General features: G+C 38.5%; 1 protein-coding gene and 1 long non-coding RNA gene across 8 annotated transcripts in view; one reads left to right on the forward strand and one right to left on the reverse strand.

Annotated features, from left to right (window-relative positions):
• The window catches only part of SOX6 (SRY-box transcription factor 6), a 389870-nt gene that overhangs the window by 357500 nt on the left and 4413 nt on the right, over positions 1-27957 (reverse strand). For 2 of the 6 annotated variants that reach the window (XM_085548565.1, XM_032444750.2), the window contains exon 3: positions 767-986. The gene's annotated coding sequence lies outside the window, so the exon portion shown is untranslated. Of the gene's footprint in view, positions 1-128; positions 9825-27957 lie in introns of those variants that run through there. The other 4 variants (XM_085548578.1, XM_085548564.1, XM_085548579.1 and 1 more) reach the window with 3 other exon arrangements.
• On the forward strand, positions 687-27931 carry LOC146760699 (uncharacterized). 2 transcript variants are annotated; one of them, XR_014946478.1, is made up of 2 exons: positions 687-793; positions 23169-27931. It is a non-coding gene; the product is annotated as an uncharacterized LOC146760699 (long non-coding RNA). The 2 variants fall into 2 exon arrangements; XR_014946477.1 differs by having other exon boundaries at positions 691-793; positions 8817-27931.

The raw sequence follows: 27957 nt of genomic DNA on the forward strand, positions 1-27957 counted from the left end.
ATCTACACGTCACATCAGTCCCCAGATGCAGTCTACACCAAAGAAAAAAAAATGAATAATTCAATCAAACTGTGCATAGTCTCTAAGGCACTAAATCTATTGCACTTAAAGAAATGAAGGGTAATTACCGCTATAGAATTAGAATAAGGCCAGAGCGCGCAGGGATCCCAGGGTCTGTAAACTCCACGGTCAAATAAAGTTTCACGTATTTAATCCTTTGACAACCCCAATGTAAACTAAAGGGGAGGATCAGAACTTATTCCGGTTGGGTTTGAGAATGCTTGAAGTGAATGTTACAGAAGCAGAGCGCCCGTGATCTGTGACAAACACAATGCGAGGAAGTCGAAGTGTTTCACTGCATCACCTCCAGGGTCCGTTCCCCCCTCCCTAACGAATAGCAGACCACACTCCCACCGGCTTCTGCCGCTCTCTGCAAGTGCAGCGGGAATCGCTGGCAGCCAGCAGCCGCCTTACCTGCTAGATCGCCAACGACGCCTGACAAAAACTCAGGCTAAGAGGCAATTTTGTCCCACGCTTTGGCGGAGGGAAGCCACGGGGGATTCGCAGCAGCGAGGATTGACTCGAAACGCTGCCCCTGACTCGCGGATTCGCGCTGGGCTGACTTTGGGGACTGCCCGCCGGGGGCGGGGGGAGCGCGCTGGGGAGCGGATCCCAGCTGGGCGGGCGGTAGCAGCGGCGCTGCCGGAGCCCCGCGACACAGCGGCCGGGCCGGGCCGGAGGAGGGCCGTACTTCTCCCTCTCCTACCTCTAACGGTGCGCTCTCGGCTCGGAGGTAAGATGACTCTATATTGTGTTTATTCTCTCCGGGTGACTCAGGTCCCAGGGGCATGCTTCTGTATTAATGAGGGCGGCGGCGGCACGGGGCCGTGTCTCAGATCGTTATACTGAAATCAAGCCGGAGTTTAACGTCGGTATCTGCCGCTTTGCACTTTCAATCGCATTCTTTGTAAACTTCTCCTGGGAGGCTGGGGGAGGAGAGAGAGAAGGGGAAGAAAAACAACCTCAGGTGAGACCACACCGTGACGCTGACACAGACCGCTCTAATTCAGCGCGGCTTTGTGCCGGCCGGGAAGATTCAAACACCTTCCACTGACGCAGAGCATCGCGCAGCTCCTGTACTCGAGCTCCTTTAATAGGCAGTTCTGATTTATCCAAAACATTAACGGAACTGTTATTCTAATAAAGGTAAACTAGAAAACACGCTCGCCTCTCCGCTCACTCGGGCTTTGTTTACGTGCTTAAAACGCCACCGTGAGGCCGGCGCGTGTAAAGCAGCGAGAGCAGCCGCCTGCCAAGGGGCTCTCGGATTAGCACTTCGCAAAGCAAAACAAACAGCGGTAGCGGCAGCGCGAAAGTCATCGAAGAATCCGCTGCCGGCGGGCGCGGGGCCGGGAAACTCCGCCGTGGGAGCGTCGCCCGGGCCCCCGCACGCACAGGGACACGCGGGTGAGGGAAAGAAGGGAGGAATTGAAGACTTAGAAACGGAAAACACAATGCGAAGAAAAAAGGCAAGGGTATTCCCCGCCCTCCTGCTTGGGGGCAGAAAGGAGCGGCCCCACGCGATCCTCGGCCAGCGGGAAGCAGCCCCGGCCATTCCCTAAGGGCTCCGGGCAGCGCTGACGCTGCCTCGCCCGGCCCGGTCCCGTCCTCGGGCACACACAGGCCGTTCCCGTTGCCCGGGCTTTCTTAGAGGTTTAACTTCACAAGTCTTCCCGGGGATTTCGATTCACAGGCTAGGTTAGTAATCTACACTCGATTCACGTAGTAGAAGGCAAATTAAAAAAGATAAAGACTAAGCTGTTAGACCCACAAGCAGTGTTTGGAGTGACACTGCTTCAAGTTGCAGGCGAGGCTCAGCACAAGGAGATTCCTGGGCACGCTCCAGGCACAAGGAAGCTATAAGGAAGAGAAGAGCAGCGGGAGGCAGGTGCTGTTCGATGGGAGCACAGCGTACTACCACGCACCGCTGCTCCCAGCCCTGCTCTCGCAAAGAGCCCTGAGCCGGGAAGGTGCGATGCCCAGGGACTCGGCATCTGGTCGGAGCGATGCTCTCCGCAAAGCACCGGGAAGCATTCAGCACGCCCAGGTGTCCCGTCACCAGCAGGGCACTAACTGCACCGGCAAAGCTGAAGTCACTGAGCTCTTGGCTACGAGTTGCATTGGCAGAGTAAGCAAATGAATCATGAGAGTGCTATTAAGAAGCTCCAAATAGTAATAATACCAAAAAAAAAAAAAAAAAAAAAAAAAAAAAAAAAGTAATCATCATTTTCAGTCAAAGCACTCCAAGATGAACAATTATTTCAAACATCCATTTTCACCAGCAAGACAGAGCTGTGCAGGAGATACCCATGGCAGCCATCCATCCCACGGCCCACTTCCTTGCATACACACCTGCAGGGCCCCCTGTGCTGCTACACAATCAGGGAGAGCTGAGCGTGACTTGCACAAGGGAAGGACACAGAAGCACTGTACCCCCCTATCTGAGGAGCTGAAAAGACACACGTGCTAAGGACTCCTGGCAGCCCACATTAGTGCTGTCTTATGTGGCAGACCAGAGTATATTTTCAAAGCTCTTGACCTAACTACTACAGTACAAACAAGATACTATGTGAAAACAAACAAACAAAAAAGCCAACAAAGGCCAGAATAAAAACACAAAGCTGCTTTTGACCTGAGGACTGGCCCACATTACAAATAAATTCATTGCCACTAAGCCACATGCATATGACACAGGAACAGAAAGAAAGTGAATACTCAGGATCACCAGTGATTTTGTATTTTATATTCCTACTGCTGTGCACTTCGAAAATGCACTGTTTTTAAGATGTTCCCCTGAGTTTAGAAGTGTCCGGCCTAAGCCACTGCTGGCTGTTCCACTCACTCACGAGTTCAAAGCCCGTTCATGTACAACGCATACTTCTTGCTAAAAAGACTAAAACAGTGATGCCAAAATGGATAAACTGTTCAGAAAAGATCAACGCCAGAGGTGAAGACGCCTCCAAAGAGCTCTGGAGATACAAAGCTTTACCAACCTGCCCCATTCTGAATGAGGGTTACACATCCCATGGCACACTGCACAGGTGGTATGGCCACCTCCTCCCTTTGATCACCCATAAGAACACGATTTCTAACCAAAACATGCAGTAGTAACTTCTTGCACCAAAGTCAGCTAAGAAGCAAATCACTGTATAAATCTTTCCAAGTGTGTTTTAATATAGCTCACTGAACCTGGAACACTGGGTAGGAACTGCTGAAAGTGTGCAGACTGCTAAAAACTAAAATGCGACATGATCTCAACGTATTTGAACATTCATTTATATGATTTTTTTCCTCCAGCATAATATCAAATTTAAGACCGAAGTACAGTAAATGTGACTCGGCTGCTTTGGAATCTTCCTAAGACAAGTGACTGGAAGATCAAGGTGTTTTATTTCCTATTTGAATCAATGATCAATAAGTCTTATACACCAGAAGCATGAATTTGGACTATAAAGCACACTTTTTTAATAAGTGCAAGTTATACTGAATAAAATAAGTGTGTTTTGAAAGCAAAACTCACTATTTTTTAAGTCGCTGCAATCTGTAATTATGAAGTAACTTGAATAAGGCATCTTACATTGGTCCTAAATTTTTTACCCAAGTAAAACACTCATTGATTCCAGTGTGAGTGTTGCTTGAGTAATAGAGTTCCCTGTCAAACTGCTAAAATCAGCTAACTTCTAAAAGCCTGCAGCTTGATGGAGTGGCATGATTATACTGAAAGTATGTATTTAATATGGAAAAAATAATTCACATTACCAGGCAAAAGGTTTTTAGCATTTACAATGAAATAAGGGGGTAACATAAGTAGATGCTGTGAGTGGGTTTCTAGTTCTGTGTCTGGTCACACAGACTCTCGTTCTTGTGGCTTTACTTGTATAAGTGCTTCGGTACTCGTGTCACAAACGTGTGAGGTTTAGCATCTGGGACAAAAGAAATAGGAATACGTGGGCTCTCAGTATTCCCTAGCAAAACAAGACTATCTGTAAGTCAGTTACAGCAAATTGCACCGTAGCTGTTCTTTCTGAGATGTTGAATTTAAAAGTTTGTGACTGATGATACATGTTTTATTTGTCACGAGCTCCTTATCAACATGGTGTATCACAGTTAGATTTTAAGAGACCTTCTCGTAACAATTAGAACTCCTTTACAAAAACACCAACGCCAAGCAAATGGAAAATGCTGAAACACACCTTGTTCTCAGGTTTTCTTTTTATCGAGTGTTGAAAGCTTAATTCTAATAAGAATAATAAGTAAATAAATGTTAACTCTGCCCGGTGCTATTAGCATAGTTGAAATTGCAGTTTATAAATTTTTGAGAGCATCGGCATCATGATATGGTTGTCATAGAAACTGGGACAATATGTCATTTCAATTAATTTTACATGCAGTGATGCTGAGGTCTGTGTAACAAATCTTTTGAGAAGTTATGGAAGTAAATATAGAAAAGCAGGAATAAAAAATACAAGCAAGTAAAGCAAGTAACTGTAACCTCCAATTATGATTTAATTAACAAAACAGGAAGAGTTCTAAATTACTGTTAAAACTATAATCCAGCACATAGTTGAAGAAACTAGTTAAGGAGACTTTAACTTTGAAAAGCACTGAAGTTTAAAAGACAAAAGATAGGAAAATTCAGACTATGACTGAAAATGGAATGCTTCAATGTGAAGCAGATTTGGACAAAATATTATAAAGAAAAAAAGAAAGATTTATTCCTGTTTAAAAACTATAATATATAAAATAGTTTCAAACCATGAATGGTCCCTTTGTGTAAGAATCAAAAAGTCAAAATTGTTCCAAATCCAGAACCATAACACAATAGCAAGAAAAGAAGCTTTAGAGGTAGGAAATGTAACATGAATAGATTTATTTTTCCTGTAGAACGCAGCTACTGTGTGATACAAACGCTACCTTAGGTAAATTATTGCCAGACACACTCAACTGCCATTAATGACTTGATTATTAAAGCAGAAAAGCTAACCAAAATAAAGGCAGTGTTTTGTTCTTTAAGAAAATACCATAATTGGTTTTTAGCAGCAGAAAATGTACTTATTTCTTTTTGCCGTTATACGACAGCATCAGCATATACCCTTGTTCTCACATTGCATATATGACATGATACCTAATCTAGCAGTTTATAAATGAAAAGAAAAAAAAATACTGAGCACATCCTAGAACAAAATGTATGTTTTCAGACCCTTTTACACTGTAATTAATAATTACATAAGTATATTTTGTTTAAATGTACTGAGTTGCTACACAGATTAGAATATGCAAGACCTTTCAAAGTGAGACATAAAACAAGCCTGTTTGTAAGTAAATAGAAACTATCACTATTAAAAACAAAACTAAAGACAGGAGGGGGGTGAGGGGAGAGGAAAACATTAAATAAGAAAAAATATCAGCCTGAAGAAGCTATTTGCAGTGGAAGAGGAGAAGCATCTAGAGCTCGCCTCTCTGATAGGATTAAGGAGCGCTACAAAAGCAGCATTTAAATCTCTAGTTTTCCCTGACAATTAACAATGAAAAGCAGATGTTTACAAAGCTATTTTACATGCTGGTTTATAAGATGCTAAAAGATGGTTTGTGGATGGTAAGAAGGAAGAGCTGGATAACTGCTTGTCTGGTGTATATTTAAAAGCATTTTCATTGGCTCAGTTATTGTTAATAATGAAAGAAACACTTTGCGCTGTATGGCTGTGACTATAGAAAACTGCCGTCATAAAGTCCTCAACAAACTCTTAAGATGCAATTTACAAAGATAATAATAACACAGAATTATTTCACTTCTCTGAATGCTACACATTTGCATACCAGGACTGTGTACAATATACTCATAATGCACATTCATAACAACAAGGACTTCTTAACACTGCAATAGCACAAGATCTGTGCATTAAAAATCTACAGTTCCGAGTTTTCCTTTTTGGTGGGAAACCATTTGTCTGTATAAGCCAGATGCTCTGCAGCTACACAGGATAAGACCATATTCAATTCTACACCTTTATTGAATGTGATCATACTAAAAAATATATGGAACACTGGAAGATAGCAACACTATGAATCACCCTCACATAGAAACATGGCAAGTGGACCTGTCACAGAAATTTAAGAGCTCTGGTCTCTAACTGTGAGTCAGGAGATGTGGGTTCTATTCCTGGCTGTGCTACAAACCTACAGTGTTTTTGAACAAGTCACTTACACCAAGTCACTTGAGCAAAATAAAAAATACAAAAATGCAAAGAATGCATGCCTCAAGCTCCATTTAGACAGATCCCTATCTGCTTATATCGGATGCAGGCAAATGTAGGCATATGTTTGGGGGAAGCTGGGGCCTATCCTTCTGGCTTTTTCATCTTCTTACCCTGTTTTTCTACACGGAGTGAGATTGTTGGGAGACATAAACCATAAAAGATTCCTCACATTAATTATATTTATGCGTAACGAGATTCCCATTAAAAGTCCCAGCTCTGCAGAGACTCACATGCATGTTTCACTTCACACATTTGTAGCAGTCCCATTTACTCTAATGGAATTATTCACTCTGTGTAATTCCAGGCATATAAACTTCAGCAGTATCAGGAACTAAACTGATGGAATAGATAATGTGTAAAAATACTCATGCAAGTTAGTAATGAGGCTCAGGCTTCACATCTTTGAAGACCTATGTCACACACAGTAGGACTATGCATTGCTCTATGACTGCAGTCTGGTAGAAGCACGAGGACTACACAGCCAACTTGACATTAAGTATTTTGGCTATCTTATCATACATACATTTTCAGAACAAACAAAAACCTCTTTGTGCCAGGTAAAATAATTCAAGAAAACCTTTCGTTTTAATCATAAAAGGTAATCATAAATCACCAATGTGTTACCACCATCCAAGCTGGTTTTGGTTTTCTTACCTCAGACACTGAATAAATTTAAACTTCTGTTAGTGCTTGTTATTCCTATTATTTGCTCAGTTATGAATTAATATATGGCACTAAAGTACAAAAATATTTAATTTATGTTAGGCGGCCTGATTTAATTTCTTCGACGGACTCTTAAACAACTCAGTTCCCATCTACAGGCTATTCTCTTGGAGCAAAATTATGTTACATATGTAAAACGTATATATGCAAAGCAGGTCAAGTTCCCATCTTGCAGATACAGCCATACTACAGTTCACTGCTCCCAGTTAAAACTAAACATGCATATAAACGTTTATAAAACTGGGGCAGAAAGTAGCAGTCTTCCTGATCTGGATGGATTTTTACACAAATTACAAATAACATTATTTACACTGAAACCTAACAGCAAGGTACTACTGAAAATATTTTGTGTACCTTTCAAAAATCACCACGGGGAAAATACCTTCTCAGCAGCTGGTATTTGATGGGGGAGATAAGGACAAACAAAGGAAGCAACATCTATCTCAGCCTGAAACAGCCTGTGCTGGTGTTACACTCATGCCAAGCACCACAACAGCTAATACAACCCATATCATAACTGCCAATTCTTTTTATTTTTTTTTTTTCTGGTGCCAGCTTCCTAAGCTCAGAGACACAAAAAGTATCCTCCCTTCTCACTCCTCCCCCCCCACAGAAATTAGCCTCCTGGCTGAGTCCTTGAATTCTTGCCTGCCACAATCTGAGAGGAGGGAGGCACAATTTGCCTCTTAGTATTTCACCTCTCACTATTTTGGCATTATTTTAATTCCATGGTATTTTAATAATAGGGACTGGTTAGGATTTCTTTCTTAAACAAATAAAATGTCTACGACTAAGGGTTCTGTTCTTATGATTTTCCTTCTTTTTTTTTCTTTTTTTTTTTTCTTTTTTCCTCTCCCTTTCCCGTTCTTAACACGTGTTTCAATTAGCTTTCTAATTTATGCAACAGAAAGGCATGCCCAAGGTGAACATTTTGATTTTAAAAAATAATAATAAAAATGGAAGCATTCACAGCCTCCAGCATAGAAAGCTCTTGCTCACAGAAGTTGGGATTTAAAATAAAATTATGATGAGCAAAAGGAAAACACTACAGAATCAGCCATGGAGCCATCATCCCCCAAATCTCCAGCTCTTATGAACAGAAGTCACTAGCTTCTTTAGAATAGTCATTTTTCAGTCAAGTATTGGAATCTGAAGGTATTTCAAGTGTCACAGCTTCTGCTTTTGCTTTTCCTTTCCAGAACTCGTAATTGCAAGGAAAAACTGTTATTCTTCCAATGTACAAAGTTAGGGACATTTGACTGTGGAATTAGATGTATTAGATTTGATTGCATACGCATCTATTGTGGCCATATGTGATGAACATTCTGTAAAATATCCTGCATAACCACCATGTTCAGCACAGGTAACAGTTCCAAAGGAATAGCAAAAAAATATACATTCTAACGTACTTTCCAAGGTTCTATGTTAAAGAATTTATTAAGGCCTATTAAAAAGAGAAAGAATAAGATAGGTACTCTAAATGTAGTATACCATACTGAATCATTTTATTTTTATTTTTTTATTTTTTTTTTAATCCTTGAACTTTGGATTCTAAAAACCTCAGCTCTCTCTCATTGAGTATTTGGCACACTTGTTTTCTAAGAGTGGGATTCAAACTTTTCAAAGCCTTTACATGAGGAACTTGCTTCTTTTTGCTAAAATAATTAATGAAAGATAGGAATCCTTTGATTTAGGGAGAAGTTTTATTTTGTGGAGAATATTAAGGGATTTTACTGTTGATATTTTCACATTAATATACATTATTTATCTCCACAGGGTGGCGAAAAAGAGAAAATTGCAAAGACTTACTGGGTGGCAGGAAGTGGGATTCACTATAATCAGCAGCAGCGGGGGACTCTTTGAGGTTATGTTGCAAGATATATTCAAGATTTTAGCAGAAAGAAAATAATTGCATTTAATATTGTGCTGGTGGGAAATCGCATATGCTCAGTCTTTTCCAGCTTTTATACTTGCATTCAGATTTAGCCTCTTGCCCTTAAGATGCTACTCCTTAAGCTTTGGAGACAATTTTTGTAGTACGGTTACACTGAGGATGTTATATTATTAGCCAGGAAGATCTTTACACCATTTGGATATTTTTTTCTTACAGAATTTACCAAAGTTTTGTGAACACACTCTCTGGACAAAACAAACAGCTCTGTGTTCAATAACTAAGCTATTTCTAACCCAAAATTAATTTTCCAGCACTATGTTTCAATTTCTTTTTCCATGAAAAAGACAGAAACAATGTGCTTTCTCAGATACTTGCTTAAAAGTTCTTCCTGGATCAAATCACCATCACTTCTACCATTCATAGCTTTTTTAGAATGGATGCTGTTCTTTCTGTACAAAGAGTAACTGATAAGCTGATGAAATAATTGAAGTTTCTTACTACCGAAAAAGCTGTCAGTCTTGTGAAGCTTTTCTACACTTAAGTGGGAAGAAAATTTGTGCATATGACAAACTAGCATCAGGGCTCAATTATAACTCAGATAACTTCAGGAAATTATGTAGGTCACTCTGAAAAACAGCCTTCACGACACGCTCGTAAAAATCTGCACCAGTAGAGGAGACCCACTGTCACCCAGAGGTTTGTACCCCCCCCCCCCACCGTTCCCACAGCCACTGGTTGGTTTCCAGAAGCATTCAGCAAATGTTGATGAATGCCAGTGGGTGTCATTTTTTTCCAGCCTTTGCTTCATTTGTACTTCCATGTCAGATGCCATTATGTAAGACTGCCCCTCCCCCCCCCCCCGCTGCCATCTGCCACGCAGCAACAACATATAACGAAATATTAGCAGGAAGGTTGACTCTCTACTACCACACCACCAACATCTGCTCCTGACATTGTGGACCAATATAACAAAATAGGAAGCATTACTTTTGGAGCTGCCCTTGTAAGAGTAGCTGTTCAGTCTAATTATGTAGAATTCTATTGAAATAAAACACATTAATACAGAATGGCATCTCCATCATCTATTTCAGTATTATCCTGTTCTGCCCATAATTAACTATGTAGAAAAGAAAAACTGCCCACTGTCTGGCCTATCCTTTCCTCTGACTAAAGAAATAAATAATTTAAATCAATAAAATATAGGTATTTTGTTAAAGGTGAGAAGAGTTATGTCTTGTATGACTACTGCAACCCTTGACTAGGTTCAGCATTTACCTTTTGTAGTTCCCCTGCTTTGTGTGACTAGAATACGAACCACATGGTAGACTTTCAGTTATGTAAAATGCTAAAGGAACACTGATCATCTACATTCCATGTAGATCTACCTAATCTTCTTCTACGAGAAGATGCACATTTCAGGTAAGCATATGAAATTATTCTTACATGAAAATCTTGTAGAGCATTCCTTACCTTAACTGTATTGCATTGTCATTTTTCTATTTAAATATCAATAAAAAAATATATACATGTGTATAAAAACATATGATCAACTTCTGAAATATGAAACACACCAGATCTGGGCTGAGTACTGACAAAGACCTGTAGGTGTCGGCAAAAAGACTTTACCTGGAAGTTGTATGTTGAAGGAAGAGATGAGGAAAATAATATTTCATTCAAGAAAAACCTTCTTAAAAGTGACATTGAGGCTAAACAATTTAATTTGTAAACCCTAATAACTGTACTTCACAAGCTGCAGTTCCACTGTTAATTTATGCGGCTTGATGGCTGGCATCAAATAATTTACCTTCATGGCTCCACCCTCGCTATCAGCACTAATATTAAGTCAGCTAAAGAAACATATCTCTGTTGTGGAAGAGGAGCTGTTGTGATTTGAAAGCAGCTACACAAAAGCTATGGCTGACCCAAGAGGAGATAGAAAGAAAGTGAATAGATGCTGGTATGGAGATTGTATCACTACTTTTAGCTTGAAGGAAAGAGTGGAACTGTAGCCTACTGATGTGATCCTGTGGCACATTAAACAGACAAATGTTCAGTTAATATAGTCTTGCCTCCCATTCTTTCTCTACCAACTAAGCATTTCTGTTCTTTCCCTTGCATCAGCACTAACACCCACACAAGTGCACAGGAGCCAATTCAGGGAGGTGACTTGTCTGGAAGCTAACCCCACAAAAGTTGTTTTAAAAAAAGAAATGCACAACCAAACAAAAAAAACTTTTCAACCAGCTTTGCTCCAAGGAGCAATTCACAAAATGATCACACAAGAGCTAGTGCCAGCACAATGGAGAAGGTGGAAACACAGAGCCAGAGGCAATAGAAGAGAGGACAAGGCAGCCCAGACTTAGATCAACTCCAGCTGTGATGGACCTGGAGCCAGAGCCAGCCTGACCACTTACAAGCTTCCTCTAAAACCTCTGCACTTTCTTTGAAAACACTGTGATAGAACGAGTATGTATTCAGAGTTTAAATCACCAAGATGCCAAAGAAAAACAAGGAATAAAATCAAGAAGCTTACTTGAACACTGAATGAGGCAGAAGCAAGAGAAAAAACAAAACACCATGGTCTTAAAGTTCTGTAGCATAGTTTCTGTAGAATGTAATAGGCAAGGACAAATCATTCCTGACTTGAGTACTGGAGCTATACAGACCACATTTTTGAGTGAATTTCCACTTTCTAAGCCTTCATCGTGTATTTTTGGGCTGACAGGAACACACAAGCATTGGCTTCTGAAAGCATTATTTTTAGTTCGCAGGACTCCATATCATTATAAAACATATTATTCCATGTATTTTTTTTTAAGACAACTAAAACAAATAAATGTTTTGGTAAGATAGTTAGATAAGGTAGAGACAGCTTGAGAAGGACTGGAAAAGTCTGAGACTGAGCAAACCAGGAGAAAGCATTTGGCCAGAGTTAACAGTGCTGTAGACTGAACTTCTTTTCTCTATGCAGGCACGTTAACTTTGCCATCTCGCATCCACAAAAATGTGAATCTTTTGTCACTTGAGGATATATAGGCTTTCAGAACAAATAAAGGGACCCTAGCTTAAGTTTTAAGGACAACGGAGTAAGACATGATCAAATAACGGTAAGCTGAATTTAAAAGAAGGTAGAAAAGTCCTTATTCACAGGGAAATAAAATTAACAACAAAAAGATCTCTAATATAGCATTCACACTATAAATAAAAGAAGCAATGTCTCCACTTCTCCACTGATGGTTACAGTAGCAATGCTATGAAAAACATAAAAATGTCTGTAAAAGATGAATTTTCTTAAAGCTTTGGAAACTGACAATTGACAAAAACCAAAGGGAGACTATAAAGGGCTGGCATGTTAATTCCTGAAAGAGAACCATCTATTTGAAAGTAACTTCGATTAGCTCAGCAAGCCAGCTGCACAGAGACTGACTCAGACCACTGAGATATTTGAGCAGTTTGTGTGTTCAAAGTACTTAAGTAAATACAAAGATATTACTAGGTTTAGTTTGTCTATCTGCAGCCTGTACTAGCTGGAAGGAAGCTAAAACTGTCACCAATTTAGAGGAAAAAAGATGAAAATGCTAAAAAATTGTAATGACCATGTGACTTGTCATGAGTGCCCATAATGAAGAACTGTAACAGACAGCAGTGACACTTGGTATTGTGAAATTTCTGGTGCTAAGAATACATATTGACTAGCTAACATCTCTAAATTTAAGTAGGATAATGTAGTATTTACATACATGTTTGTGCTCCCACTGTTGTAGTATTTTCCTTTCCTGAAGTATAAATGTTTCAGATCCTTTCCTGAAAACTTAGGAATTATCAACCATGTATAAATGATCCGGGAGCATAAAAAGATTTCAAAGATTGGAATGAACAGCAACATACTTTAATAGTTAACACAAACATTTGAACATAAGATGGGACCAAAATGCCTGCTTCTAAAGGACAGCAGTAGAGAGAAGCAAGGACAGAGCATAAAATGATACGTTGAGGAGAAAAGCTGGGAAGGAGCTGTCAAAGGAATTCAAAGAGAAAAGGGATCAGAAGCAATTCACATGAAATGAATTTGTTTTCAGAACTGGACAATTCCAGGATTCTAGTTTTCCAGAAATAAAAGTTTCTCAGAGATCTTTTAATGTGAGACTTTCCCAATGCTGTGTACAGCCACTGTGGGGAGGTGAGGAAAGGATAGGAATCAGCTTTCTGAAGCATTGATGCTGGCCATAAAAACAAAGCTTAGTTGATATAATCCCATTTGGATATTTATTTGCTTATTTTTATCTTGGATAGCAAGCAGAAAACATCCTGGTAAGGGGAAATACATAGCAACCAGGAGAACAGGATAGTATATCTGAATCTGGGGAAATGAAGTATGGGCTTTAATGACACCTGTAAATCCCATCCCTTTCTGGTCTGTTTTCTTTATGGAGTTTTGGTAGCAATCTTCAAAACCAAATTCAGTTTCACTGAGCAGATCACGTCAGCTGAGTTCAAACTGCCTGCAGGAGCACAGCTCGAGGATTCAACCACACCTAGCGGTTAAATTAGATTAGATCAGCTTTAATTAGATTTTTCCTTAGGGAATTTGTCACAGAGACAGGACAGTCCTTTTTCATTTGTTTAAAAAAAAAAAAAAAAAAAGGCAGAAACTCTTAACAGCAGAAAGACAGTAAAACATAGAAATGAGAATATAAGAACCACAAAATGCCTTTCTTATTTACAGTATTTTAACATAAAAAACATAACTCTTGTCTAAGTCAATCATCACAGAGTTCCAGCTCTTTTAATCAGTGTGTTGGTATACAAAGTGAGGCAACCCTGGGGCTGCTATCTCCACAGTTGTTGTTCAGGCAATGTTTTGCAATTCCCCATGCTGTGTAGCACACGATTATCCAAGCTGGCGTACATCTTCACATTCCTACCAACACACTGAATTATGATACACATACAGAAAACATTACCATAACATGATTATGAAATAACCACCCTAAATTAGTAGATGGCACGTAATATTCCGAAAGCATGAAGTGTTCCCTACCTAAAATGTACAGATTATTACAAGTCAGGAGAGATCAGTGATCTCTTTTTAGGATGAGTTCGTGACATGAAATTATTCTCTTTATTGGATGGTAGACATCAGGAGAATTCATGGGTGGATCAGTGGATCAGATTTTAAACTCTGCTAGATTCACTCACCTCCTACAGTACCCTAAAGAAATATGTTGTTTCTTGATGAATACAGAAGAAATAAAGCAATTCATAAAACAAAACAACAACAACAACAACAAGACAAACAAACAAAAAAACACATAGTGAAGTCAAGGTTAGCAAATGCCTCCAAACACAGCGAGTATAAATTGCCTTATAGAAGCAACAGTAAGGCAGATAATCAGTATGAAAGGACATTCAATATTGGAGTTATATTTTTATTTATTTATTTATTTATTTTAAACAGACTGAAGTCGGTGTTCAGCTCACTCTCAAAATTTACACTGCCCTGTGGAAAGACACAGAACAGGCAAAATCCCTGGACAACAATGAGAAACACAAACAAATTCTTCCTTTCTAAATGGTCACCAAGATGCACAAGTCAATTAATTACACTGCTAGAATATGAACTAGGTTACTTTGCTTACTGGTAATGTGTAAACTTGAAAATATTCCACACTGAAGGACCACTTTCCAGGCATGCTGCCCTACACTAGGCTTGAGAATCTTTCCCTGAACAAGCATTAAAAATGCTTTCAGGTCACAGACACACCAAACATTTCTCATGAACTATAAGTGTGAACACTTGAAGTTCAGAATTCTTAATGAAATTACTTGTAGCTACAGATTGTCTTTTGGTATCTCACAATTTTAAAGTAATTTTAAAAATCCAGTAGTTGCATTTTTACATGTTAAAATGGAAATGGTTATGGTTCCAATCTGCTTCTCATAGCATGTAAAAATATCACATATACATAATTCTGGTAGACGCTGTGCTTTATTATATTAGCATTTACTGGGGGGGGGGGGAGGAATCAAGTAATTTTTCTGGCCAGAAGTTTATGAACTATATTTGGAAAGCTGGTCTATAAATCAAGCAAACAATTTCACCATCAATTACTTTCTCTCTTGCTTCAAAGTATCTATTGCAACACAGAGATGTCATTAAACAGGATAGCAGAAAGAAGCTACACAATAATATTTGCCCAACTTGTTTCAATTTTCATTTACTTCAATATAGTAAAACATACTTCCAAGTCAGTAATCAGTAATCTTAAATTTGAAATTCCTTATCTACTTTTCACCATCAAAAATACAAGGTATTTCAAAACAATTGTTATTTTAGTAATGTTGCAGATATTACAGTTTCATTAGGAATGAAAAAGAAATGAATTATATTGCTATCCAAGAACAGTGTAAATTACAAACAACAAAACCACCATCAAAAAATTTTAAATTACCTACATTAAATATCTAAGACTGTTATCTGTGCTCAGATGCTGAACAGTTCAACATTCAAACTGCATTTTTATGTCTCCTACAGAATAAATTCAGTTACTTCAGCAGGTTTACAAAATTACCAGAAAGCAGAAACCTCTACCCACAGATGCATGCCATAATAGAAGACCTTGCTACATTGTTCTCTAGAACCTCTAACTCTTACTGGTATCTGCATACATACAGCTTTCCTTGCCTTTCTGCACATCTTAGGTATTACTAAAACTCAGATCAAGATTAGGACACCTACACACTTTAAAGTAAAACCTGTTCATTAATAAGCTAAAAGAGCCAGGCTAAGACCACAATATGAGCTTCTCCCTTACTGCTAACAGCTTGCCTTCACTCACTATGTATAGAAGAATGCTTATAGTAACAAGTTTTCAGATGGTGAGTAAAGGAAGAAACTATTACATCATGTTTCCTTTGCCATCTTAGAATCAAATCACAGAAGTGTGACCAGGGAAATCAATTGTTAGCATTAATCCCAACTCATTACATTCTTAATTCTTAGTTTAGCCATTCACCTAACAAGAAATACATAGAATTTATAAAACTCCATTAAACTTTTGCATGAGGTTATAGATACATTCACATTCTTAACATTGTGTGCATGTGTGTATATTACATTCACGAAGACATACGAAGACAAATACATCCATAGGGCATAGACAGATACTTGTGTGCACTTCTAGGTGAAATCAAAACATTTGGAAAGAAGAATTTCTTGTTTGACCGCCCTCATTACGTATTAGTGGGCTGCTCATTCAGGCTTTCCTTAGGAAAATACACAGTCATGAGTTTTAGTACAGGTACATAAAGCAAACAATCAAAAACTTTCTTCAGCAAATTTTTAAAGTAATCCAATCACATAAATTAACATTTTCTCTTCAGCCTGAAGGAATAAAAGATACATCTTTGGCTCAAACATTTTAAAATTTATCACCTCAATACCTGCATAAGTAAAAACAATTGCCAGCACTGTAGCCTTTACAAGTGAAATTAGTGCCTGCTATAAGAAGAGGGAAGAGGGGCCTCACAGCACCAAAGAGCTGAGTGCTTTGTAACCTTTCTGATACACAGAATCACAGAATTGTAGGGGTTGGAAGGGACCTCTAGAGATCATTGAGTCCAACACCTGGGTCAGTGCTCTCTTTCCTCTGCTATTTCTCTAATACTACTCCTTGCCTTCATGGCAAAAGCTATGGGTTTTATGAAAGTCCAAGTAAAAGCGACCAGTAGTGCAGTATTCTCCCAGAAAGCCGACACACTCATGGAAATAAGGAAATGAAAGCCTGCTCCCAGATTCAACACCATGCCACAACATGACCTTAGGCAAAGCTTCACTTCTTGTCTCCATGCTGTTATTTCTGACCAACATCCTTGTTCTGCTTCAAACATGTATGGGTATCACTCACCAGCCATCAAACTGCTCTTGGGATCAGGCATTCACAAAGCAATAGATTAAAACAATGGGAACGCTGTATAGCAGACAAATTACTCTGTTAAGCTATAGTCTATAGTAACAGAGGCACTGACCCCTGAAGGACTTTGCAGAGCCATACTTGCTGCGGATTCAAAATGACCCTTCAGCCAAAGGGGTAAGATTTTGTTCTAGATTTAACCTGTTCTTGTTTTTATACTGTGTTTCCTCAATCATATTTACCCACTGTTGGAATCTGTCTATCACCAAATTACATGTTTTGTTCTTTATGTTATCCAGCCAAGATTTTGTTGGCTTTGTTGCCTAAAGGCACCAGCAGAACAATAAACAGTTCCAAGTAAGCTCCCTTACACAGCAGCAGCCATGCTAATAAATGACCTGGTAAAGTCTGATCACAAGTGAAAGGTGCTTGAAATTTATCAGTCCTCAAAACAGATAATTTTTGTTCATTCTGACATAAACTTAATGAAATGTGGATTTTGAAGAAGCCCCATCACTATAAAGCAGAACTAAGGATCCTATTTCTCTGTGGTGTTCAAGAATACTCTGAGTGTTCACTTACTAACATCTGAAATAAAGTGCATAAGCTTGTCAAACAAAAGGCTTATTATAATAGCAGATCCACTGCTGTTAATTTTTACTTTCTCCAGTCCACATTTCTCCTGATTTCTATTAACTAGTTCACTGCCACTGGCAGCCTCTTCACAATTTCATTTGTTACAAAAATAAATAGAAAACCAATTTTAGGTATAACACAAGTAACTTGCTCAAAGTATCTAACACAGCGTTGTTGTTGTTTCTTTCAATATGCAACAATGTTTTCCTCCTAAATATCCAAGAGATAACAGGAACACCTTATTCAATTTGATTTTTAAAAGCCCAGCCCTTGTCATCCCTTCCTCCCACCCCCCATCCAAATTTCTCCATGTTTAAGAGAGCTGGGCAGCAGTAAAAAACACCAGGTTGAAACTACTAAAATAACTGACAGGACAAAGTGTGGACTCAAAAAGGCTTTTTCTGTGTGGGTGTCTTCTAAATCTACCATTAAGCTTTTCCCTGAGTTTATAATGTGTGGGATACAGCGCAAGCACTTGATCACTAGTCACTTCCCTTCACTTCTGTTTCTATGCTGGTTGTTTTTATGTGACTATGTGTGTTTTCTAGGCACATTTGGATCAATTCCCCTACTCAGATCCCAGAATATATGGTAAGAGGTGTTCTATTAAACATTTTTCCAGGTGTCCTAAAATACTACATAACTCCCCCACCCTGAAATAAATAGCTGGTTCATTGAGGTGTTCAGCATCTTTGACATTCTTCACAGCAAAGAAAACTTGCTTAAACAGTTTAAAGCGTGCAGATCAGCACATGTAAGTTACAACTGCTTAAATTAAATGTCCTCTGTGTGGTTTTCAGACTCTCCAAGCATAGATTCTTGGAAGATACAGTTAATTGTTTTTCCAATTAGCATTTTTGGAAGTATAGCATTGCCCTCTCTAAAATATTTTTCAAATTGCAACACCTAAAGCAGCTTTATTCTATCTTTAAAAGTACATGCATGCACTTCTCAAATAGAATTAATATCCCATCACATGCTGCAACTACTACGCCTACTGTATGCATGGAGAAACTGAGCTATAGTGTGAGGACTTGATTTATCCTATTCACAAAGGTTGCCTGTAGTGTTACTGCAAGGGAAACCCTGACCTTTTGAGACCTTGTGCCTTAACCACTCAACCAACATAAACACCCCATTGCTCATTAATAATTATTTCCTAGAAACAAGCATAGCATACTTGCAAAAGTGCAGCATAGATAAGACTCTGAAACAACTCTTCAGCTGCTTATACTTACAGATATAAACAGCACACAGTTCATAATCCACCTGGAGTTTTCAGAAGGTTTTGATGTCAATGCTGTTCAAACACATCCTCCAAAACACTGAGTTTATAATCCCTCAATATGTGTCAGATAAAGGATTCCTTATTGATCAGAGGCCAGGATTTCGGCATAGGGTAACTCGCAAACTTTAGGCTTTTTGTGTTGTTTCTCTTTCCTTGTCTGGCTACTCCTTTTTCACTTTTAAACATGCAATCTATGATCCGTCAGACTTAAGAAAAAATCCAAAACTGTTTTCCTTGTAAATCAGTACATCCAGATAAAACCATGCTGTAGGTTATTGTTGATGCTTTGTTTGCTCATGCTGTATACACAATCTACTATATATAATCCCTGGATATCCTGAAAAATCATTGCTAAAGTCAAAAAACTTCTGTTTGATCTTGAAGTTTCAATGACTGAAAGGCATCTATCATTAGAAGAAAAGATTAGAAAAAACATGCAGAAGATATACTTTGTTAATTGTATTACTTTTCGCAAGCTAGCCATTAAAAAACTCTTGCTAGGTAATGTGAACAAATTGGTTCAGGTATGTGAACATACAAAAGTCTATATACAAAAGTTATGCTTACTTATACTGCCTCAATTTAATCAGCTCAGGCCCTGTAGTGTGATGAGATCATAAAGTTGTTTTCTACCTCATGTGTGAAATTCCTGATTTTATGGAAAGCAGACACGGCCCTTTCATACTATCACAGCTGCATCCACATCCAGGTTACACCTGCACTACTATTTCAATAAAGATAATATGTAGCTAAAGTACTCACCCTTCTCTGAAACCCATATTTACACCAAAACATACACCTGAAAGTGTTCCTTAGATATTTTAGTAAGGCATTTCATTAGGAACTAAAGCACTGTTATTTTTGACATATACCATTTTAGAGCTGATGGAAAGTTGCAGGTACAAGAGTCTCTACAGGAAAAGAAAATTGCATGAGTACTAGCAGAACCAGTTTCCTGAGTGTCTGTGTCATCCCAATGGCAAGGTGGTGTTTCAATTTACATGGCAAACTATCACTAACTTTGGATGCTTTCAAATAGCATTCAGGATGTAATTATATTTGTTGCTTAGAAAACTGACACGCTGAAGTTGCCAAGTCAGCCAAGCCAGTAAATCCTAGTAAATATTCAAAACATCAGCAAGTGTTGAAATGTCCCAGAATTTCTTTAAACTCATGATGAGATTTCAATATTTTACAAAATATAGTAGTTCTTTGTTTTTGTGGTTCAGTTCCAGCGCTATAACATAGCAAACTGGAGCATTAATAATTTGAAATATTCTTAATGAAAATATTATATAAGAAGTTTTAATCATTGATGACATTGCTGTTTTTGTAATGGAGTGGGAATCTCCATTCTAGAACATAAAGCACAGAGGAAAAAAAAATGAATATTTAGGTATCACAAAGCCCCTATAAAATGTGATTTCATTAACAGAATTTTAAAAGATGTGATCAGTTTTAATGAACAGATTGCTCTGTAAGCAATGTAAATGTTCACAGAGGGGCTACCAGTAGGTTTGTGCTCTACTGTGCTCACGTGGCTCCACCCACATGAATTCCCCTGTTCTGCTTCTATATTCTGTGACCTCTCGCTCCACTTCTTCCTACCAGAGTAATACGAGGAGCTCTGGTTTCCTTCAGCCCTTCACCAAGGAATGCAGCTGGGTGCTCAGCAGGGTAATACGCAACAGGCAGCTCATACAGAAACTAAGACAAGATGCCTGGCTGGCTGGAGATACTGTTGCATTCATGAATTGGTACAGAGGAACATCATGGGTAACTCTGTTTCTACCTAGTCACCAATTTTTCTGAAGCCTGTAAAAAAGAAGTGTAAGAGTCTGCCCCACTGTCAAATTCTCTTGAAATCAGCCAACATTTTCTGACATACAGAATGGCATTGACATTGCAGACATGTTTCTTCCAGAAACAAGGTAAAAACAGACTTAGTAACAAATGTAAACATATCTGATTTTCCTGGAAGTACATGTTTATCCTGCTTTTCTACTTCAGGGTTCCTAAACTTTGTCCCCTTGTCTAGATTAGTATGTGAGATCTCACATTACACAGCCACAAAGGTTGGTAGTAGAATGCAATACCATATATTTGTTCAACTTGAAAAATTCCAATTTGAGTTGCTATCAGTCTGTAAAAGCAAGGTGACATGGACTCCTAGAACACTGGGCAACAGGATATGAAATATTCTTCATGAGTTTTCAGTTTTGGATAGATAATGTTATTGCACAGCAGTTGCTTGCATATGGAAATCTTTAGGGATTATATTATTTCCTACAAACTGTCTGTAGATTCAGAGAGGCAAAAAAGAAAAAACAAAACAAAACAAAAAACCCCACAGAAATATAAGAGTTAGATGTATTAGATATTAGTTAGATGTCAAGTGAATGACAGAGGCACAAGATTGCGTTATGACTCATATTCTGATTACTCACACTCTGTATATAAGTATACTATGAGCATTGTACAGAGTATATATGCATATTCAAACATATACTGAACCTCTTATGAAATTTCACAAGGTAACAAGCAATTTAGGCTTCTCACTCTAATTTCCAGTGCCCACTTTAAAACCAAAGTAGTCTGAAATGTTCAAACTTCAACAAATAGACCTTTTCTAACAAGACACATGAATGTTACATGTGGTCTAAGATTCTCCATGTCACAAATCACACCTGTAATAAAACAGATTTATAACTTCCTCTCAGTGTCAGAGACAAGTGCTGCTCAAACCCAAACAAATCAGTGGGATCAGACAGATTGGGTGACATACCTGCATTCAGCATTGTTTAGACCCACAGAAGCATCAACTCCCAAAGTTATTAGCAAGGCATAAAGGTTTAGAACTGTAGTATATTCACTAACATTCATATTTAACATTTCTGTTTAAATCTTGTATCTTTCTGAAGTTTTATTAAGAAACATGTATTGGTTATTAAATAACTCCGTGCTCTGTTCCTGTGCAGGACAACACTGCATGCTCATTCATCTTCTTCAAGGCTTGGGTGGCCTAATTGAGTCTGTGGCTGGTCCATGACCCTGCTTGCTAGATATATTTACCCTACTTCTACCATTTTGTGTGGAATTACTTGTCAGCTTCAGTCCTGCTCCTTCCTCTGAGCTAAACCTTTCATTTAGTTCAGTTTTCATCTTTCAGTCTCATCTCTTCAAGGGATAAAGGAATTGAGGAACTAGCTGCAAATATAACTTCATATGGCTTCCATCTCCTTACGATATCCCTCTAGATTAGCAAGTAAATTCTTAAAAGTACAATGATACATTCCTTTGTATGATGGTCTTCCTCCAGAGCCCACAAATAAGACTCCCCCAAAATTCTTATAATATGGAATTTCAGCTTAGATGATCACAAATTAACCAGAAAAGGGCATATGTTAGTTCAAGCAAATTACTCACATTTTCCATTTTCGCTCTGTACTAGAAGAAATTAGATAGTTAATTTTAAATTCAAAACTTTGTACAGCGTGCAAATCATGTCTGTGTGTCAAAGTAAAATAACAAACCTAATGAGGAATGTTAAAAAAGCAAGACCCATTAGTTTAAAGATACATGGAAGCAGCCAAAGATGACAAACATGCATAAAATTCAAAACATGATGGAAAAGGGAACAGGCACTGAACCACATAAATCAGTGTTTTGAATTCTATTTCTCTGTGGGTATAATTGTACCTTAGTTTCTTATAATGATTTATTGAGGTAAATAGTCTGTATGGTTTAACAGCTACAGCTTCAAAGTGTCAGGCACAGACTCTCCTTTATTCATGAGGCAGCTGAGTATTGGGATGTGAATTAGCTTCTGTTTTCTGGGACTTGGCAAAGTTTGTTATAAGGACCTTAAGGTCCTTATAAAGGATTCATGTTGATGCAGCTATTCAAATGTGAAAAACACTGTGCTGCAATGGATGAAATAGAAAAGCTTTACAGTTATTCTGGAGGTTAAAAAAAAAAAAAAAAAAAAAAAAAAAGATAGTAGAAACATTGAAATAAACCATTCCGAATTACTTTCAGCAAAAGAAAGATATGTCCTAACGTTAATTTTAATATGTTATGTCATTCTGAGGAACACAGAAAAAAAAAATAATTCTTGATGAAGTACAAAAGTGTGAAGGAATTCCAGAATTTACTTTTAAGTTAAAATAAAATACAGTATGAGAAAGAAATGGTAGAATTTTAAGCTGTCATATTCACACTTTGGGTCAATTGCCAAACTGCACGTTCTATTGCCCTCAAACCAGGATAAACCAACCATTAACTAATCAAAAGAATCATCATCCATGAAAGCTATGATGGTGTTTTAACAGTTCTTAATCTGTTAATAAGAAAGAATAATTTGCAAAATATATTCCCTCTTCTGTTTATATTCGTAGGGCCATTCTTAGCAGAAATTATGTGTAGGCTCCCATGGTGTGAAAACCCTATGAAAGCCATGAAAATTCACTAAGCTTCCTTACGTACGGTGCCAAGACATTCAGCAGGAACCTCAGTCCTTGCCAAGAAACACGTGTGCCTCAGATACAGAAGCTCTGCATGTACCGGTATTTCAACATTCCTGGAGAGAAATGTGACCCCTTGATGAATACACTGGTTTGCTGGCATGCCTGCATTCCTCCCCATCTGTCAGAGTGGCATTCTGCCTTCTCACAAGGTGGGATGCCAGTTTCGGAGCACAGGTGCCAACCAAATATAGGTTCAGCCTAATACTCTGCAAAATGTGGCAAATGACATTTCACCTGCAAGAAGATCGTCCTATCTCTGACCCATGCCAAATTGGGATTGCATGCCTCATTAACAAAGGGGGTCATCTTCTGAAAATCACGGGCAGCACCAGAAATGCTGGTTTCCTCTGTAATATCTCCTCGCTGAGAGTCTTCAGTGCAGAGGCTTAATTTACAGCACACCAGAATTTCCTAACATTGCAGGCATGAGGCCCCTTAGAGAAAGCTGCAGTAGACCATGGACAAGGATACGTTGAATTCATTCTCACAGACACAATTCGGACAAATTCCAGGATTCTTAAAAAAGAGTAAATGAACTAACAGAGCAGAAAAGACACAAGGAAAGATGTGTATTACGTCTGAGGGTTCTGCTAACAACACAAAGAAATTATCTCTGTTATGACTGTCAAGGAAAATAAATAAATAAATAATCCACACTTGTTATCAACTACCAAATCACTTGTGTAATTTTAAAATTCTTACAAAATAATCAAATTTTTAAATTAGGAAAATTGACATAAAATACAAAAACGCTAACGTTATCTTTTAGTAGGAGAATTTATGTTCATGTGAAAGCACATTAGTAAGGGACAACCACTGTACATCATACATTGTCAATAGTGATATGAATTCAGTGGTGTCTCAATATCCTCAGAATAAAGTATATTTTGAATGCTTTCTCTAAGTAAAATCTTCCACACTATTGTAATCTAACAAGAAAAGTGAAATATTCACTTGATCAGTAAACAGAATAAACCAAAAACAGTACAGGCTTTGCTCCCAAATTAGTTTACCCATACTTATATATAAACGTGAGCAACAAAAACAGAGTATTGTTAACCTAAAAATATATCTCTCTTTTCTAGGAATAACTAATTTCACCTTCTTTGGCAATTTATTACCATTTCTGTAATTTCTTTAACCCAGGTCACACATGAAATAGCAGCAGCTTTAGCCTAAGTTTTGTTAAACTGATTATCCACAAATGAAAGTCATTATGTACAATTCCATATTATTTAGACTATTTAGAGAGAATGGCGCTGCTTTCCCAAATGACAGACTCCAAGCTATTAGCTCTTCCCAGCACAAAACTACAAACTGATACCTTGAATTCTATAATTATCATTCAATACATTAAGATGCAGAGTCCTGCATCTGAGATTAAATAACCCCATGCAACATGACAGGCTGGAGGCCAACTGGCTAGCAAGCCTATTTGCAAGGAAAAAAACCTGGAGGTTCCTGTGGACAACAAGCTCATCATGAACCAGCAGCGTGCCCTGGCAGCAAAGAAAGCCAACAGCATCCTGGGCTGTACTAACGGAAGCACTGACAGCAGACTGAGGGACTTGATAATTCCCATCTTTCTGGCACCTGTGAGCCTGCATCAGGAGCAGCACCTCCAACACTGATCTCCCCAGTTAAAGAAAGACACTGAAAGAGTAGAGCAGGTCAGGAGAGGCACCAAGGCAATCAGCAAGACATGCAAGAAGAAGCTGAGAGAGATGGTTTGCACAGCCTGGAAAACAGCAGGCAGGGGGGACAGCTTATCACTGCCTGCAGCTGCTTAATGAGAGGGAGGGAGGAAGATGAAACAAGAATCCTCACAGAGGTACACCATGAAATGACAAGTGGCAATGGATACAAGTTAAATTACAGGAAGTTGTAATTCAACATAAGGAAAAAACCGCCATGAGGATGGTCAAACTCTGGGCTAGGCTGCCAAGAAACAATGCAGTATTATCATCCTTGGAGCTGCTGGAAACCACACTGGATGCAGCCCTGTGATCTAATGGGATCTGCAACAAGCAGGAGGTAGGACCAGATGAGCCCTGGTGGTCCCTTCCAAACTACGTGATTCCATGTTGCTGACATACATGATTTTGTATGATACACATACCAATTTTGGCAATGCCACATATAGGAACATCCACTCACTAAGCTGTTTATGGACAGCATATGGCCTCTTTTTTTTTTTAATCCCAGCTTTCCATGCAGAGAAAACATCTCAGTCTTCTGTACCGAACTCACTACTAGTAAATTAACAGCATTATATGTGACATTTTTGCTAAGCACTTCCACTTTGGATCCCAAATTCTTTGTAAATAACATATTATTTAAAAAATAGGAAAAGGCACCTGGTGCATCCCTTGGGAAAACAAAGACCTAAAGTCAGCAGAACAGCCTGTCTTTCTTCCTGGTACTTTGTACCTGTAACTACTCATCCTAATATAAAACTTTCAAGACAGGACACTATTACAGTCTCAGACCTATCATAAATATCATGATATAAAAAAGGACGTCATCTTTCACATCCCGGTTAATTTATCTAAAATTTATTATTCCAGACAAAATAACCTGATGCTTGGGCTCAAATTCCTATGCTTAATGTCATAACATACAGGTATTGCTGCAGTACTGCACATGCAGCTTTATGTTGTTTACTGTAAGAGAATGCATACCAAAATGTTCAAGCCAACCGCAGTGTAGGCAGAATGCACAGAAGGTTCTTGGCAAAGTTGGTGGACAGTTTATAGTTTATTAATGCTGTATATAGCTTGAAAAGTTCACTACATTAATTTTAAAGACCTAATGCAAGAAATAAGATGTTGGTGTTAAACAGGTAAAAGCGGGTAATGAATTTCCCTTTTATTTTTGTATTTACTGCAGTCACTCAAAGCCAATAGGCTGTGACTGATACTGAATTAATAATCCATGGCCCAGCACAGGGACAAAGTAAAAGAGCAAATATCTATTCATACGTCCTCTGGTATGGTAAAGATCCTACAGCAGCAAAAACCAAGGGGACATTCTGTCTGCATGTTAAGTAACACAGGTCACCAGGACACATACAAACTGGCTGCAATGGACCTAATTCATCTTACTGGTTCCTGTCAGTAGGAGGGGTAGTGAATGATCACATACAGGGAACACAGACTGCCAGGACACAATTTAATGTGTTTTTGCAGTAGAAAAGATGTTTGTAATGCAGTGGCAGTTGACAGAACTGTGACTCAGCCCAGCTGCGGAAATGCAGATTTGTGTCAGTCTTCAAGGCTGATTTGGACATCGGATGCACGTGAAAGTTCAGTGTATTCCACTGAGCATGAAAGCCAAGCAGAAGCATTTCAGAAAGGACTCTGTCTTGGGGCCTACACATTCATAGAAGAATGGTAACGCACCTTCTTTTTGTTTGTTTTTCAAACCATAATCTTTTTCAGATCATTTTGAATTGAATTAAAAGCACCAGCATAAAGACACCTTTTGTAATGCCTTATACCTCTTTACTGACCACTTCCACAAATGTTGCTGAAGTCACTAAAGAGGAGCAACTACTACAGGCACACAGGATTAAGAAAGAGAACATGCAGAGCCATGTTTTCCCCATACCAATTACACTTCCTTCCAGTTTCTCTTCCCTCATACAGAAAAAGGTTCAAAGATATTAGAAACAGGGAATCATTATAAGAAAACACAAATTCTGTATGCAGACAACTTTCAACTGACTTCAGAGACTTGGCTTTCACAGTGTTAGGCGACTCAAAAACAGACTGTTGATCTTGTCCAAGCTTTTTCAGAGAAGAAGAATTTGAATAAAGGTTTGTCCATGCCATTTTCAAATCACCCAATAATTTCAATTCCCTAAGAAAACCAGATGGAGATGTGAGGTTCCCATGAGGTGTTCAATTTTCTTTGAAGTATTCTGCTTTACTGCATATGAATGAAGCAGAAGATAGAGGAGCTACTGCATTGTCTGTCTGAACAAACACAATTCATTTTGATAATGCCCAAAGTTTTGTTTCATCTTTCAGGCTCATGGTAGAATAACTGAATTTGGCAGATACTTCCTGTGGAATGTCTTGTCTTTAGTGGTGCTTTTGTGTGTTACCAAGCACAAAAGAAACAGGAAAATAAGAGAGATATTTAAAGCTGTATTTTCATTGCAATAAAAAAAGACTTGTACACAGGTACAGTATTCCTAGTACTGTATTGAGATGAAGAAGCCCAGACAGTCAAATATGATGTAATATCTTAATGGAAGGAAAGCTCTCGTTTTGTTGTAGCTGGTTCACATTCACTGCAAATAAGAGAGATGCTTGGCCTTGACTGACTACCCTGATATAGAAACTACCTGTCTCCTTGCTCCCCTAGGACTGCGTCTATAGAGAGCTGTCCTAACTTACTTACCTTTAAACTTGCTAAAAAATGGGGATTTTAAAAAATCTTTGTATTGAGAACAAATCCTAATACATGCAACAGCACTGGAAGCCTACACAGAGCAGGTTTCAAGGACAACATTTATCTATCCTTTGTTTTCTTCATTTATTAAGCTGGGGCAACAATTCTTAGTTCTTTCCCAGAGGGACTGAATGATGGCACCTCTCCTAGCCCAGAAATAAAAGTAAGTGAAGATAGCCTTTGTACCGATGTGCTGCCTGCC

The sequence above is a fragment of the Coturnix japonica genome, chromosome 5 (genome assembly GCF_054131305.1).
Source record: "Coturnix japonica strain WE chromosome 5, WE-NBRP24, whole genome shotgun sequence".
NCBI classification, from domain to species: domain Eukaryota; kingdom Metazoa; phylum Chordata; class Aves; order Galliformes; family Phasianidae; genus Coturnix; species Coturnix japonica.